At 36.2% G+C, this 14,583-nt stretch overlaps 1 protein-coding gene across 3 annotated transcripts in view; it reads right to left on the bottom strand.

The window, feature by feature from the left end:
• RAP1A (RAP1A, member of RAS oncogene family) overlaps positions 1 to 14,583 on the bottom strand; it is a 68,020-nt gene that overhangs the window by 32,748 nt on the left and 20,689 nt on the right. Inside the window, exon 1 of one of the 3 annotated variants that reach the window (XM_027091156.1) lies at positions 4,111 to 4,129. The exons of the other annotated variants lie outside the window; for them this stretch is intronic. The gene's annotated coding sequence lies outside the window, so the exon portion shown is untranslated. Of the gene's footprint in view, positions 1 to 4,110; positions 4,130 to 14,583 lie in introns of those variants that run through there. 3 annotated transcript variants of the gene reach the window in all.

The following is a 14,583-nucleotide window of genomic DNA, read 5'->3' as shown; positions in this document are numbered from 1 at the left end:
TGGTACAGCCACTATGGAGAACAGTAGGGAGGTTCCTTAAAAAACTACAAATAGAACTACCATATGACCCAGCAATCCCACTACTGGGCATATACTCTGAGAAAACCAAAATTCAAAAAGAGTCATGTACCAAAATGTTCATTGCAGCTCTATTTACAATAGCCCGGAGATGGAAACAACCTAAGTGCCCATCATCGGATGAATGGATAAAGAAGATGTGGCACATATATACAATGGAATATTACTCAGCCATAAAAAGAAACGAAATTGAGCTATTTGTAATGAGGTGGATAGACCTAGAGTCTGTCATACAGAGTGAAGTAAGTCAGAAAGAGAAAGACAAATACCGGATGCTATCACATATATATGGAATTTAAGGGAAAAAAATGTCATGAAGAACCTAGTGGTAAGACAGGAATAAAGACACAGACCTACTGGAGAACGGACTTGAGGATATGGGGAGGGGGAAGGGTGAGCTGTGACAGGGCGAGAGAGAGGCATGGACCAAATGTAAGGTAGATAGCTAGTGGGAAGCAGCCGCGTGGCACAGGGATATCGGCTTGGTGCTTTGTGACCGCCTGGAGGGGTGGGATAGGGAGGGTGGGAGGGAGGGAGACGCAAGAGGGAAGAGATATGGGAACATATGTATATGTATAACTGATTCACTTTGTTATAAAGCAGAAACTAACACACCATTGTAAAGCAATTATACCCCAATAAAGATGTTAAAAAAAAAAAAGAATATATCCATGTAGACTTGAAGTTAGGGACCAGCTGGTGTAAATTTGTGTGGTTATCTCCTGACCTAACCTTTTAGCTTCTTTTTGTTCCTTGATTGTAGTTAAGCTTCATCTTGCCTCAGGGCCTTTGTATTTGTTTCTCCCATGTTTTGGAAATATTATTTCCAGAAAAATTGTCCATAAATGATTCCTTTCTATTCTTTGGCACTCATCTCTTAAAGATATTTTTTCCTTGATTGTCCTACCAGCCTAACTTAGTCCCAATTTATCAGATTACCTTACTTCTTTCACAGAATAATAATAAAAACAAATATTATCTTTGGTGGAAAAAAAAAAACTTTTAAAAGCACAAGGTTTCCACAATTTCTTAGGTTCTTACATTTCCTTACTAAATGACACTTCCCTACTTCTTTATGTATCAAAAAAGGAACACAAATTCTACTGCTTTAGAAGACACTGACCCATCAATTATCCCCAAACAAATTTTTACTAAAACCTTTAGTAAATTATGACTGAGGCAGTTATCCCATTCATTGTACCCTTGACATTCTCTAAGAATTCAGGTAAAGGATTAAAATATTTAATCCAACCATCTTACTTTTTCAGGAGTAAAAATTTTTGGCAAATTTGACAAGTGGTCTTGAAAGGCTTATTATACTATTATGATAACTCATGCAATAACCTGCCATTTGAAATTATTCCTTAAAAAATGTATTAGTGAGTACATTTTTCTTTTATAATAATCTCTGTAACATCTGTAGTTACATCTCCTTTTTCATACTTATTGTTTATTATGGCTTCTCTCTCTTTTGATCAATCTTACCAGATTTGTTAACTCTATTAGTCTTTTTCTAAGAATCAGCTTCAGCTATGTTGATCCTTCATTGTTCACTTGTTTTATATTTCTTTATTTCTACTTTTATCTCTATTATTTCCTTCCTTTCTTTATTCTGTCCTGTTTCTAATTTAGATTGAATTCCTGGCTCGTTAATTTTCAGCCTTTCTTCTTTTCCAACAAATATCTCAGAGCCTCCATCAGAGATCTTTTTCCTTCTACCTAAAGTGTATCTTTCTGAATTTGTCTTAATGATATTCTACTGGAGATAAAAATCTCTGTTTTAATTTTTCTGAAAACTTTATTATGTACCTACACTCTTGAAAGGTATTTTAGCTTTAATAGTTATTTCTTTTCAGCACACTGTAGTTATTCTTTTCTTCTGATTTCAAGTTTTTCCTTTCAATAAACCAGTCTAATAGTAGATATTTTGAAGGTAATCCGTCTTCTCCCTCTGGCTATTTATTTATTTATTTTATTCATTTAATTTTTGTCTGTGTTGGGTCTTTGTTGCTGTGCGCAGGCTTTCTCTAGTTGCAGCGAGCGGGGGCTTCTCTTTGTTGCGGTGCATGGGCTTCTCATTGCGGTGGCTTCTCTTATTGTGAAGCACGGGCTCTAGGCGTGCGGGCTTCAGTAGTTGTGGCTCGTGGGCTCTAGAGCGCAGGCTCAGTAGTTGTGGTGCATGGGCTTAGTTGCTCCGCAGCATGTGGAATCTTCCCTGACCAGGGCTCGAACCCGTGTCCCCTGCATTGGCAGGTGGATTCTTAACCACTGCGCCACCAGAAACCCAGCCCTTTGGCTATTTTTAAGGTCCCTGACTATATGCAAATTTAACTATGAAGTGTTTAGGTTTAGTTTTTTCTCTCCTGTTTAGGATTTGACTTCTTGAATTTGTGCCATTTGCAATTTTAGAAATTCTTAATTATAAACTCCTCAAATATTATTTTTACTTGACTTTTCTTCACATCTATATTCTGCTTTGATAACTGGTAGATCTTCTCATGCTCTTCTTGTATTAGTTAAGACTAATACAAGACTAGGCTGATGCAATAAGAGACTCTACAATTGCCTGAGCAAAATTCAAGGTTTTTTTCTCTCCCACATGACAGTAGAAAGGGACAGTCCAGGGCTGGTTTGGCAGCTTAGCAGTCTGAGAGAGCTAAGCTCTTACATCTTGTTGCTGCTCTGTCATCCTTATAGTATTGCCCTCTTCTACCTAACTAAAAATAGTTCATCACTGTGTCCACATTCCAGTCTATGGGAAGGAAGAAGGAGGTGGGAAATGGAGTATCTCATTCCTCTTATAGGCATAAACCGTAAGGCTAAAACCTATGCACACATAACTTCCACTTGCATCCAAATTGCTGAAACTTTGACACAGAGTCAAATCTCACTATCAGAAAGGCAGTGAAATGGAAGCTGTAGCTGGATAGCAAAGCATCCAACTAATACAGTTATTGCTAAAAAGGAGAAAGAAATCAAGGAAATCTAGCAATTTCTGCCCCAATTTTCTAATTCTCATTTCCTCTCTTACATGTTGTCCATCTGTGTCTCTTTATTTTGGTTAATTTATTTTTCAGGTCATCTTCCAGCTCATGAATTCTAATCTATTGTTAAACCTATCTATTGAATTAAAAAAAATTTATTTATATTTTTCATTTCCAGAAGTTCTTTTATTATTTTGTCAAAGCTATTGGTAATTGTTCATAGTCTCATTCTGTTTCTCACAACATTATAGTGAAATGTTTAAAAGCTTGAACTTATGATCCATACTGCCTGACTAGAATCCTGCTCTACCACTTACTAACCTCTGTCTACAACTTTTCCTCCTAAATGCTGAATATTGGGAATGCCTCTACTAAATAGAAGACGGGAGACTATCACATTATCCAAAAGTATTCCTTACACTGTGCCTTTGAGCAGGACATGTGCTCCATGAGTTGTAAAAAAAAAAAAAAAAAAAAAGTGAGCACCTATTCTTTTTTAGCAACAGAGTAAATCATCAAAAACTACATCAAGCCGCGGAGCGGCTGGGCCCGTGAGCCATGGCCGCTGAGCCTGCGCGTCCGGAGCCTGTGCTCCGCAGCGGGAGAGGCCACAGCACTGAGAGGCCCGCGTACCGCAAAAAAAAAAAAAAAAACTACATCAAAGCAGACTGCTTTTTATATGTAGTACAATCTACTTAGTAAGATGAATATTCTTTAGCAATCTTTATCATCGCAGGCAAATAAAACATTTGTAAACCATGAAGAAAATTTTATAGGCTGTGACTAATACTTTCTATGTTGACAAAAAAATTTTTTTCCTTAAAAGGCTTACTAAATTAATAAGTTTACTAATTTATGCAAAGTATATCAATTCTAGAATCCTGATGGATACATTTCCATAAAAAGAGGTATTTAACTTTATCCCCTTAAGGGCATTGCCACATAAATTATATAATCATAATTTTAAAATTTAAGACTAACACTAAAGCAAGCCATAGCTAATGAAAAAGAATGAATCTAAAATAATTTCTAAAGCAAAACAGCATACCTGTCACAAATTTCTGAAATCTTTATTCTTAAAGACTACTTCACTTCTTAAAACCAACTGAAATGCTGAGATCCTTCCCGGAAGGAAAAGTAAAATGATGTGACCAATAGCAACTAACCTCTACATAGCATTTTATCATGTACAAAGCTCTTTCCTTTATATTTTTTAGTTCACCAAAATCAAAACTGTATATGATTTCCCCCACTATAAAGATAAGGAAACCATCCAAGGTTTAACTTGAGTTAAATGACTTAGGGGCAAAGTAACTAGGCAGCTATACTCAAACCTATCCTGATATTAAATGCCATTCTCTTTCAATGTATTATGCTTTGTTACATAACAATAACAAACAATATTAATAGCATACATTTACTGAGAGCTTACCACATGCCAGGCACTGCTGTGAGAAATCCTCACAAAAATCTTATGAGGTAGGTACTAGCAATTTGCCCAAACCACACATCTAGGAAGAGAATCCACAATTCAAACTTCGGCAGCCTGGTTCCTGAGTTCACACTCTTAACATGCTAACTTGCCTCTACTCATATATGTGCATAGAAACTTGAATACACATAGAATACCTTTGCAAGGAAACTGAGGAATGAGGGGACAAGGAAAGAGGGAGATTTTTCACCATATGCCTTACATATATTTCTTGAAGGTCAGGCAGAGGAAGGGGAGTGGGGTAGGAGTATTACAGACATGGAATTCCATGGAAAAAACGCACAGATTCAAGAGAATGAAAAGTCTAATTTAAAAAAAAAACTATTAAGAAAAAGTCTAGGTGGCTTGAGAATTTACAGTGAAAGCTTGGGGGAAAGGTAGGGGGAAAGGAATGAGTACAGATGTGGTTTAAACAGTAAGCAGGCTAGCAAGCTACCAAAGTCCCTGTATGACAGCCAAAGAACTTGAAACTTTCCTATCAGAGAAGGAAAGTCACCTAAGGTTTTTGAATAGATAATTTGAGGGAAAAAAAAAGAAAAAAACCCACAAACTTTTATGAGAACTGTGGATGTAGGAACAAAGGGAATGAGAAACTGGAGCAGGGAGTCCAGTTAGGAGGGCAAGGAATGGGGCTTGGGACTTGAGACATAGAGAGGATTAGTCTTAAAGTAAGGGACATAGTTCAGCAACTTTGCTGTGAACACCAAGTGAGATAATGCATATACAGCTCTTAGCACAGTGCCTGGCTAAAAAACAACTACTACTACTATCACTGCTTTACTACTATAACTACAGTGTTACTGGTATCAATATTTTGAGAAGAATTGTGGAAAGGTAATGTAAGACAAGAGTGGATAGTACTGTCAGATTAGGAACCCCAAATCAGGAGGCAGCGTAATAACATTTATTGATTCTGAACCTTATTGAATTGAAGGGTCATCAGTTCTTTGAAAATGTAAACACATAGGGAGAAGTGGAGACCAAGGAACCCAAACTAACAACCCCTGATCGAAAGGAACCCCTGGCATACCTGGATCCCTGTGTGAGCCTGGGCAAGTTATTTGTTAATATGTAATTTCCTTATTAACGAAACAAAGCTGGATTAAGATACCTCACTGGTTCCTGATAATTAAACAATATAACATATTTTAGGTACCTATAAAATGCTTAAAACATGGGAGAAGTTAAATGCTTTCCCCTCCTAAAGTGAAAACAGAGGATCAATATTTTGGTTTGATGAAAACACTGCCACATTAGAAAACTACTACTAGGACCCTAGTTTATTAACCTGTTTGCTTTACGAACTTCAAATCTATCTTAGCATAGCCAGACAGTCATGAGTTTCTGATTCTCAAAAACTCTGAAGGTTCCTGTTGCCACAGGTTACTGGCTTTGTGAAAAGAAATAATACAGGCATAGACACCTTTGTCTTTAAAATATCCTGTTCAGGACAATCTTAGTTCTAATCAAGTTCTTAATATTTGAGATGAGAGGAGGTCAGAAAAACGTAATAAGAAAATTATTTAAAGCTTGCTTTCATGAAACAAATCAATTTGATCAGGTCTAAAAATTGGCCATTAAATGAAAATTAAACTTAATCAGGGATCTTGGATTCTGTGCCTAATGCTAAGAAATATACCAAAAAAAAAATGTGACTATTGATTTATAGAATTTCTAGGATTTATTTTCAAGAAGAGTAACACTGGGTGAGAGATTTTTATTTTCTCATAATGGAACTAAATGGAGATTCTATAAATGGGAGATCTTAATTTAGCAATTAAGAGTTATGAATTGCTGACCACATATGTTTATAAATGGATTTCTTGATAAGAATCAGTTCCAAACATTCTTTTTTGGATGGACATCAACCCCCCCCCCCAGTAGACTAAGCTATCATAAGTTTATACCTAGATCACTGCAATAGCCTCTCATCGGGTCCCTTCACATCTAATTCCCCTCACCCTCCCAATCTTTTTCCCATAGTGAAGCTAGAATGATCTTTATAAAAATACTTATTTAATCATGATAGTGACCCTCTTCCCAAATCCCTCCAGTTAAGATACTTCAGTGATTTGCCACTACCCTTAAGGATAAAGCCAGAAAATGTTAACATGGCCTACAAGAGTCGGCACAGTTTGGTCCCTAATTCCCACTCTAGCTTCATTTCACAATGTTCTCTCTCTCGCTCTCAATGCTCCAGCCAAACTGCCTTTTATTCCATTTTCTCCACTGTGCCATACTCTCTCCTGCCAGACACAGGTCAGTTGGTAAAGTGTTCTGGAGAAAAGTAAAGCAGGAAAGGGGGTATAGGGAGTTCAAAGGGCAGGAAGATTTGTAGTTTGAAACAAAGTGATACTCAAGTAAAGACCTAAAGGCAATGGTAAGTAAGAGAACAGAGTCATGCAGACATCTAAAGGAAATCGAAAAACCTTGAGATGTCTAGTGACTTCTATAAAGAGAAAGGATGGCACCCTAATTGGAGGGAAGTAATGAGATGGTTAGTAGGAGGTAAGGTAAGTGATGAAACAGACAGCTTAAAGATGGCTTTTAGCTCATAGTAAGGACTTTGGCTTTTACTTGGTATGAGATGGGAACTCACTGAACGGTTCTGATCAAAGGATGACAAGTTCCCACTGAACTTTTAGACAGATCTCTCTAGCTGTCGTGTGGTGAAAGGAAGGAGGAGGTCAAGGGCAGAGGCAGGGAGAACTATTTGAAGGCAAATGAAACCCAAAAGATGGCAATATGGACCAAAGCAGTAGCAGTGGAAGTGGTAAGAATTAGTTATCTTCCAGATATATTTAAAGATAGGGCCAAAAGGAGTGAAGAGTTGGGAGAAAAAAGGCTACTAAATAATAAACAGAAGACAGACACCAAACAGAGAACACTGAGCAGGATAAATACCAAAAAATCTACACCTAGGAATATATTCAAACTGCAGAAAATCAAAGACAAATATTGAAAGAAGCTGGAGGGGGAAAAAAACACCCAACTTCTAGAGGGGCAAGAATGAGAATTACCTGAGACTTCTCTTCAGAAATTACACAAAAATAAGAGAATGAAGTGAAATATTTAACTGTTGAAAGAAAAAACCCCACCACGCTACAATTCTGCAAATCCAGCAAAGTTAGCCTTGAGATGACAGAGAAATACAGACTTTCTCAAACAAAAATTCAGTGGAATTTGTTGCCATAGATCTGCTCTGCAAGAAATATTAAAAGAAGTTCTTTAAAAGAAGGGAAATGATTTAAGTCAGAAACTTGGACCTAAATATGAATATATGAAGGTAAAATAAAATCTTTTATTTTTCTTATTCTTAATTGATCTAACAGACAACAATTTTAAATAATAGCAATAATGTATTAGATGATTATAGTTTATGGGTAAGTAAAATGAATGACAGCACATTATAAGGGATTTTAGGAATTGGAAACTGTTATAAAGTACTTGTATTATCTGTGAAGTGGTATAGTGTTATATGACACTGGGCTTGGATTAGTGGTAAATGTATATTTCAAATTCAAGTGCAACCACTAAAAAAAAAAAGTATAATTGATATGGTAAGAGAAAAGAAAAAATGAAATAATATAAAATGCTCAGTTAAAACCAGAAGGTAGCAGAAAAAGAGTAGAAGACAAAAAGGAAACAAGGGCAATGAACAGAAAACAGTAACACCTATGGGAGCTATTAATCCAACTACATTAAAAATCGCTAGTCAAAAATCAACTCTAAATACACCAATTAAAAGAAAGAGACTGTCAGAGTGGATCAAGAAACACACTTTGGGGACTTCCCTGGTGGCGCAGTGGTTAAGAATCCGCCTGCCAACGCAGGGGACACGGGTTCGATCCCTGGTCCGGGGAAGATCCCACATGCCGCAGAGCAACTAAGCCCATGTGCCACAATTACTGAGCCTGCGCTCTAGAGCCCAGCTCTAGAACAACAAGAAAACAGATGAACAACAAGGAAAAACGGATGAATCTACCATTATACCCAGAGACTCCAACACCCCTTTATCAGTAATTGATAGATACAGCAGGCAGAAAATCAGAAAGGACATAGCTGAACTGAATACCACCAATCAGTTGGACCTAATTGATACTTTTACAATATTTCATGAATAACAACAAAATATATATTATTTTTAAGGGCATATGGAACATTTAAAAAGATAGACCATAATCTGGACTATAAATAAGTCTCAGTAAATTTAAAGAAATTTAAATCATACGAGTATGTTTTCTGATCACGCTGGAATTAATAATAGAAAGACATCAAGAAAATCCCCAAGTATCTGGAAACTATAATAACATACCTCTAAATAATCCTTGATTCAAGGAAAAAAATCAAAAGGGAAGTTACTATTTTCAATAGAATGAAAATAAACACACCATATCAAAATTTGTAGAATAAGAGCCCAGAAATAAACCTTTTCATAAATGGTAAAATGATTTCTGACAAGGGTATTAACACCATTCAATGAGGAAAGGGCAGTCTTTTCAACATATGTTATTGGGAAAACTGGATATTCACATGCAAAAGAATTAAGCTGGACCCTGACCTTACTCTATATACAAAAATTAATTCAAAATGGATCAAAGACATAAACGTAAGAGCAAAACTAACTATAGAACTCTTAGAAGAAAACATAGGGAAAAGTTTCATGACATTGGATTTGGCAATGATTTCTTGGATATTACATAAAAAGTACAGGCAACAAAAGCAAAAATAGATGAACTGGACTACATCAAAATTTAAAACTTCTGTGCATCAAAGGACACAACCAATGGTGTAAAATGGCAACAGATGGAATGGGAGAAAATATTTGTAAATCATATATCTGATAAGCGGTTAATATTCAGAATAAAGAACTGTTAAACCTCAACGACAACGAAAAAAAACCCCAAACAAAATGAGCAAAGGACTTGAATAGACACTCCTCCAAAGAAGATACACGAATGGCCAATAAGCACATGAAAAGATACTCGACATCACTAATCATTAGGGAAATGTAAATCAAAACCACAATGAAATACCACTTTACATCCATTAGGATGGCTATTAACAAAAGAAAACAAAACAAAACAAATTTAGAAACCAGAAAATAACAAGTGTTGGTGAGGACGTGGAAAAATTAGAACCTTTGTGCACTGCTGGTGGGAATGTGGAAAAACGTATGGCAATTCCTCAAAAAAATTAAAAATACGATTACCATATAATCTAGCAATTCCACTTCTGGGCATATACCCAAGTGAGCTGAAAGCAGGGATTCAACCACATATTTGTAGTACACCCATGTTCACAGCAGCATTATTCACGATAGGCCAAAAGTGGAAGCAACCCAAGTGTCCATCCACAGATGAATGGATAAACAAAGTGTAAGTATGTACATACAATGGAGTATTATTCAGCTTTAAATGGAAATTGTGATACCTGCTACAACAAGCATCAACTTCGAGGACATAATAAGTGAAATAAGCCAGTCACAAAAGGACAAATACTGTATGATTCCACATTCATGAAGTACATACAGTAGTTAATAATTAAATTCATAGACAGAAAGTAGAATGGTGGTTGCCAGGGGCAGGGAGATTGGGAGTTAGTGTTTAACAGGTATGGAGTTTCAGTTTGGGAAGATGAAAAAAAATTCTGGAGATGGATGGTGTTAACAGTTTCACAAAAATGTAAATGTACTTAATGCCACTAAACTGTACACTTAAAAATGGTTACAATGGTAAGTTTTATGTTATGTGTATTTTATCACAAGTTTTAAAATAATGTTATTCACCATACTAACTTAAAGTAAATCACAGGCAGAGGTGCCAGCAAAGGAAGATCAGACGCAGCAGCCAGTAAGGTAAGGGTAAAACCAAATATGTGGCTTCTTGGAACAAAGAGAAGAAGACATTTCAAAGAAAAGGAAGTGATTAACTGTTAATGCTGCTGACAAGTCAAGTAAGATGAAGACTGAGAACTGACCACTGGAGGTCACTGGAGACTTGATGAATGCATTTCAGTGGAATAACCTAGGTCCAAAAGACTGACCGGGTTCAAGAAAGACTGAGAGATGACAAACTGGAAATAGCATTAGACGATTTTTTCTGAGGAGTTTACTTAAAGAATAGAAAAATGGGGTGGTCACTAAGACAAGGCAAAGAGGATTTGGGTTCAAAAGGGGTTTTCTTTATACTATTTCCACAGCAGGTAGAAGTTCAGTACATCAAACATTCAAGAGTTACTTAGTAAATCTTTGTCCACAATGAACTATCCTCAAGACTAGGTTTACTGCTTGACACTAGAGGGCACAGGGCTGCAATTTTGAATCCTTCTTCCCTCCACCTCCCAAACATACGTTATCTCATCATCTTTTTCCAAGGTCATTGAAATTTTTAATAACTCTTTATCAAATAATATTGCAATAAGTGTACAATAATTTAACTATCTTTTTGTTGGATATGTCCAAAAATTCTGTTATAATAGATAACCCTGCAATGAATCTATGCATACATTTTTATCCAGAATTATTATTTTTTCTTTGGGTTACATTTTCAGATGGATCATTACTAGATTTAAGGTTAGGAACTTTTTGAACGTTCTTCATGGAGATTAATAGTTTTATCAATTTACATTCCCATATCAAGAATATGTGGGTCTCGGGAATTCCCTGGTGGTCCAGTGGTTAGGACTCGGAGCTTCCACTGCAGGGGGTATGGATGGGTTCAATCCCTGGTTGGGGAACTAAGATCCCACATGGTCAAAAAAAGAAAAAAAGAGGGGCGTCCCTGGTGGCGCAGTGGTTGAGAGTCCGCCTGCCGATGCAAGGGACACGGGTTTGTGCCCCGGTCTGGGAAGATCCCACATGCCATGGAGCGGCTGGGCCCGTGAGCCATGGCCGCTGAGCCTGCACGTCTGGAGCCTGTGCTCCGCAACGGGAGAGGCCACAACAGTGAGAGGCCCGCGTACCGCAAAAAAAAAAAAAACCACAAAAAAAACAAAAAAAGAATATGTGGGTCCCATTTTACCACATCCCTAATAACAGTTTCAACTTAAATTTGCTTATTACAATTTAAATGTTCTTATTTTGTTAATCATATCATCAGAGGTGTATTACCCTGCTTTAGTTTAAATTTCTTTGATTAACTGATGAGGTTAAACTGTTTTCCAAATACTTGTCAGTCACATCTTCTTTCTTTTGCGAACTGCCTATTCTTTTCTCATTTGTTTTGAAAAAAGTTATTTTCCCTATCTATCAGTCTAGTATGTTTATTAATTAAGGACAGTCACCCTTGTGATTACTGCAAGTTTTCCCTGCAGGTGTTATTTACTTTTAATTGTTTATTTTATCATATTCAAGTGAATTTTTGTTCATTATGTTAAATCTGTATTTTCCTTTGTCATTTTCCCTTTTCATAATTTGGTTTATAACTACTAAGGAGTGGCTATCAGCAGATTGAAGCAAAAGACTTGGTTTAGGAATTAAAGTTCTGTTGTAAGGAAGTTAGAAAGTTTCTTGTGCTATTAATATCTGGTTTATTATCTAGTCACCATTTAAATGAAGTTTTATAAATGTATGAGCAATACATAAGTAAGTATATAATAAAATCTGGTAAAAGCAACTAGAAAAATGGTACTTGAATCTAGAACACCTGTAATTAGGTGCTGGCTCTACCACTTACCAGCTACAAGACTTTGGACTTCTTAACCTCATTCAACTCTCATGATCTATAAATAACAGTATTTTTGAGGGCTCACTATGTGCCAAGCATGACTCTAGGAATTTTACTTTTGTCACTTATTTAAATATAACTCTATGATATTATAATTACCACTTTACACAAGAGAAAACATATAACCTAGAGAGGTTATATAACTCATCAAAATTCAAACACAATTAGTAAACAGCAGAACCAGGATTTCAATCTAGGCCTTCTGACTCCAGTGCCTCCATCCCGGCTCCTAATCACTCTATTATATGGCCTCTTTCATATTTAAAATGGGAATGATACCATTTATCTCATAGGTGTGGTGAGAGGATTAAATGAGGCAATACACATGAATGACTTTTATAGTGTAAAGTGGCAAGCATAAGGAACAGTTATTATCAAAGATTTTTGTTCTGAATAACAACAAAAATATCAGATAGATACTTTGTATGACTTAATAAAACAAAGCAAAAGAGATGATGGCAAATTCTTCAACACATATACTGGGAACTAAAATCCTTACAGTAACCTGTTAAAAGTACCATGGAGACAGCCCTTAGGCTTTTGCTTTCTGGCTGCAAAAAAAAAGTCTGTCTCAGGCTAGAAGAATATACAATTTATTCCATGAAAATGACAGCACAAAGCATGATCCCAAATCAGTTAAATATGCACGTTTAGAAGCCCCATGAAAACAAGAGACTCAGTTTGTCTTTTTCCCTCTTAGTCTAGCCACTTCTTCCTCTTCTGTGTAACACAAATACCTTGGTTTATACCCCTTACGGTGTTATGCCATACCCACTTCCTCTTTTTCTATCCAAATCCTCCAAGCTCTTCAGGGTGCATGTCAAGCCCCGACTTCAAAGTTATATCCATTAACTCATGCCTGTAGCCTTCTTCACCTGACCTCTCATTACTTCTTTTATAAAAACTACTTAGTCTCTGGTTACATTTTCTTTTGTTGAGATAAAATTCACATACCATAAAATTTACCATTTTAAAGTATATAATTCAGTGGTTTAAATTACATTCACAAGATTGTACAACAATCACCACTATCTAATTCCAGAACATTTTTACCACTCTAAAAAGAAACCCCCATATCCATTAGCAGTCACTTTCCCATTTCCCCCTCCCCCTAGCCTTTGGGCAACCACTAATCTACTTTCTGTCTCCATGGATTTGACTATTCTAGTTATATCTATAAATGAAGTAACAGAATATGTGACCTTTTGTGTCTGACTTCTTTCCCTTATAATGTTTTTCAAGGTTCATCCATGTTGTAGCATGTACCAGTACTCCATTTCTTTTTAAGGCTGAATATTACACTATACGGCTATACCACATTTTGTTTATCCATTCAATGGATATTTGAGTTGTTTTCACTTTTTGGCTATTATGACCAATAATGTTATGAACATACTGCACAAGTTTTAATTGTGAACCTGTTTACAATTCTCTTGGGTGTATACCTAGAAGGGAATTGCTTGGGTCATATGGTAACTCTATGTTTAACTTACTGAGGAACTGTCAAACCGTTTTCTACAGTGGCTGTACCATTTTACATTCTCACCACATCCTTGTCAACAGTTGCTATCGCCCGTTTTTTGATTACAGCTATCCTAGTGGGTGTGAAATGGTATCTCACTGTGGTTTTGATTTGCATCCCTTAATGTCTCTGGTTATATTTTATTTTATGTGACATATTCCTCTAATTCATCGTCACCAAGCTTTTTCTGTAAAGGGCCAGACAGTAATGTTTTATGCTTTGAGGGCCAGGGATGGTCTATGTTACATATTCTCCTCTGGTTTTTGTTTTTTAAACAACAAAAGCAAAAGCCATTCTTAGCTTGAGGGCCAAACAAAAATGGGCCTCAGACTATAGTTTGGCAACCTCTACTCAGATTGTTTCATAATTAGCCTGGCCTTCCCTATCAATGTCAACTTCCGTTGAAAGCAAGGTAAGGACTATTTTATATTCCTTCACAGTGATATGCACAGAGCCCATAAATACAAAAGCAGAGGTTTTAAAAATACTTGAACTGAACATCTTGCACAAAGAATGTCCCCAATTAAAAAAATACATATGCATCTTCCCATAGGTATTTACACAATATAAATAAAGCATGCTAGTTTTTAAAATGAGTACTAAAAGTAAAACATAATTTTTCTTTTGAAATTGGGCAGCTTGACTATGAATATCCTAAGAATCAGAGAAAAAAATTTTATAAATGCCCTTTGAATCAAAATTATATTTAGAGGCAATTAACTTTCTAGCATCAAATGTATTTTTAAGGGCATACTTTTGACTCAACTACCTCTAAATCCT

Source organism: Aethalodelphis obliquidens, unplaced genomic scaffold (assembly GCF_003676395.1).
Source record: "Aethalodelphis obliquidens isolate GAN/ISIS:26980383/991018 unplaced genomic scaffold, ASM367639v1 scaffold70, whole genome shotgun sequence".
Classification (NCBI taxonomy): Eukaryota; Metazoa; Chordata; class Mammalia; order Artiodactyla; family Delphinidae; genus Aethalodelphis; species Aethalodelphis obliquidens.
The sequence above is the reverse complement of the archived record's forward strand: the minus strand, read 5'-3'. Positions and strand labels throughout refer to the sequence as shown.